Source organism: Tenrec ecaudatus, chromosome 3, assembly GCF_050624435.1.
Source record: "Tenrec ecaudatus isolate mTenEca1 chromosome 3, mTenEca1.hap1, whole genome shotgun sequence".
Taxonomy (NCBI): domain Eukaryota; kingdom Metazoa; phylum Chordata; class Mammalia; order Afrosoricida; family Tenrecidae; genus Tenrec; species Tenrec ecaudatus.
Genome location: NC_134532.1, coordinates 81,184,266 through 81,187,650, shown reverse-complemented (window position 1 = coordinate 81,187,650; position 3,385 = coordinate 81,184,266). Strand labels below are relative to the sequence as shown.

At 39.0% G+C, this 3,385-nt stretch overlaps 1 pseudogene; it reads right to left on the bottom strand.

The window, feature by feature from the left end:
* Positions 1 to 3,046: 3,046 nt before the first annotated feature.
* On the bottom strand, positions 3,047 to 3,140 carry LOC142444014 (U6 spliceosomal RNA; annotated as a pseudogene).
* Between the last annotated feature and the right edge of the window lie 245 nt (positions 3,141 to 3,385).

Sequence of the window (3,385 nt, the reverse complement as noted above, 5' to 3'; positions counted from 1 at the left end):
TTAATTGATATGTTTCATGACAGGGCCAGAAGGGTTACACTTACAGTGAAAGGCATCATAAATATAACTGAACAAGTGCTGTCTCCTCAAAGTGTGTAATAATTTTATATATATATTTATACAGATAGATAGATACATAACATAAGAAATGAACAGTTAATTAAATTAAAAAGCAGTACAAATGGCTCAGTGAAACTCACTCCCGTGAGACAGTTGTGAGACACTGGTGGTCCTTCAAGTCTTGAGGGCCCCCAGGTAGTCCTTTGTAGAGAAATTCAGGCTGTCTGGGCACAGGTAGCAAATAGCAAGGCAGGTCACAAACTGTCAGCCAGATGACAGGGTCTGACAGTCCCCAATTCAAGAGATGTAAATTCCATGGTGTGATGCAGCAGGTCTTGAAGGAGCCTCAAAGTACTGCCACACAGTCCATGGGTTGGGGGCCCACAGGTAGTGTAGCTTGTAAATTGAGGCAAAGAACAAGCAAGGCAGCCACACAATGGTCTGATGATCAAAGCGCAAGAGATAAGAAAGAGGAGGCTAGTTGAGCCATTTATCTCTCTGCCCTTCAATTAATCCCACATGTGTTTATCTGCCAGGTAGGCACAATAAACTCACTACCTCAGAGATTTTACTTTAATGATGTCCAGAGAGCAAAGTTCTCAAGAACATCATTTGCTGTGCAGTACAATGAGACCAAAGAAGTTTCAAATACCCAGTAATATTTGGAATATTAAATGTATAAAGCATAGATATAGAAAAATCAGAAGTCATAAAAATGAGATACAATGCATAATGATGAATATCCTAGGCAATACTGAGCTGAAATGGACTGGAAGTTACCATTTGAATCAGAAAATCTCATGACCTAATATGCTAAAATTGGCAAATTGAAAACGAATGGAGTAGCATTTATGTTACAAAGAAAATTCCAAAAATATAACCCTAAATATGATGCTGTTTAAGATAGTATTCACAGGACGTACAAGGGAGACCTATCGTATAGATGACACAATTATGCTTGTTGAAATCCTAGAGGACTTAACACTTGGTGATGGAAATGAGGACTGCAGTTCTTAGTAAGGATCAAAACTCAATGTAAGGAAGACTCAAATCCTCACATTTGGACCAATAAGCAAAATCATGGTACATGGAAAAAACTTTGAAGTTATTAAGGATTTCATTTTCCCTGAAGCCAGAATGAGCACTCATGGAAGCAGCAATACAGAGATCAAATGATTTTGCACTGAGTACATTTGCTTCACAAGTCTCTTTCAAGTGTAAAAGAGCAAAGGTCTAAATATGAGGACTACCGTGCACCTTTCAATTGCCTCATATACATGCGGAAGCTGGACTATAAATAATGAAGATTCAAGAAGAATAATACCTTTAAATTATGGTTTTGGAGAAGAATATTTAATATACCATGCACTCCCAGGTGAACAAACAGCTATGTCTTGGAAGGAGTACAGCCAGAATGCTCCTTAGAAGCCAGGATATCAAGACTTTTTCCACATACTTTGGGCATGTTGATCTTTGCTTTTTTTAAATTTATTTTTTAATTATTTTATTAGGGGCTCATACAAATCTTATCACAATCCATACATACATCAGTTGTGTAAAGCACATTTGGACATTCATTGCCCTCATCATTCTCAAAATATTTGCTCTCCAGTTAAACCCTTGACATAAGCTCCTCATTTTTCCCCTCCCTCCCCACTCCCCTCTCCCTCATGAACCACTGATTATTTATAAGTTATTATTTTTGTCTTATCTTGCCCTGTCCGGCATCTCCCTTCACCTACTTTTCTGTTGTCCGTCCCCCAGGGAGGAGGTCACATGTAGATCCTTGCAATCGGTTCCCTCTTTCCAACCCACTCTCCCTCTACCCTCCCAGTATCACCACTCACACCCCTGGTCCTAAAGGTATCATCCGCCCTGATTCCCGGAGTTTTCAGTTCCTATCTGTACCAGTGTTCATCCTCTGGTCTAGCCAGACTTGAAAGGTAGAATTCAGATCATGATGGGGGGGAGGGCGGAGGAAGCATTTAGGAACTAGAGGAAAGTTGTATTTTTCAACGGTGCTACATCGTACCTTGACTGACTCAGTTCCTCCCCTAGATCCCTGTACAAGGGGATCTCCAGTGGCTGACAAATGAGCTTTGGGTTTCTACTTTGCACTCCCCCTCATTCACTATGGTAAGATATTTTTTTGTTCTTATGATGCCTTATACCTGATCCCTTCGACACCTTGTGATCACAAAGGCTGGTGTGCTTTCTTCCATGTGGGGTTTGTTGCTTCTGAGCTAGATGGCTGCTTGTTTACATTCAAGCCTTTAAGACCCCAAATGCTATACCTTTTGATAGCTGGGCACCATCAGCTTTCTTTGCCACATTTGCTTATGCACCCATTTGTCCTCAGCAATCATATCATGGAGATGTGCACCCAATGATATGATTTGTTGTTCTTTGATCCCGGATAACTGATCCCTTCGGCCCAGGGAATGCACGTCATTCTTGGCAAAGTCAATATAAAAGAGGAGGTTCCCATGAGTTGGGTTGACAGAGTGGCTGCAACAATGGGTTCAAATATAACAATTGTGAGATTGGTACAGGGCTGGCACAGTTTCCTTTTGCTTCCCATAAGGTCACTGTTAGAAGTGAATGAGTGGCACCTAGCACCGCTACACAAATACATATTTATGAAAACGTACGTTGGTTCTCATCCATGGACTGTTTTTGGCTCACTGATATAGTGTAACTTCAGGAGTTTCTTTGTTTTATAAAGAATCCCTACTACATGAGGCATTACATTTTCATTGTTGCAGTCTTTTCATTTTGAAACCATTACTGATAGTGATAATATTTTCTGATATGTAATATAAGAGTAAAACTAGTATACTTAACTAAGAATGTGTCACCACACTACCTGTAGTTGAATATTTAACTAGATCAATGATAAACTTTGTGACCTTGTGAAGGACACTTAAACTTTTATAACCCAGTGTTCTCATTTCTAAAATGAGTATAGTTATATTACTCTTTTTTTTAAAATATGGAACGCTTCACGAATTTGCGTGTCATCCATGCTAATCTTCTCTGTATCGTTCCAATTTTAGTATATGTGCTGCCAAAGCGAGCACATATTACTCTTTTTTATTTGTGCATTTCAGTGAGCCAATACTTTCAATCTAATATGTGACTAAAACGACGGATATACATACATTTGACAGAGATTATTTGTACATACATATCTATATGTCTTTCAAATACAAGGCGCTTCAAAAAGTTCATGGAACAAATGGAATTAAATTGTAGTGAAAGTTACTCACAGACTTTTTGCTGTTTTAAGGGAGTCAAACTCTAAAATCTCCTTAACTATAACCAA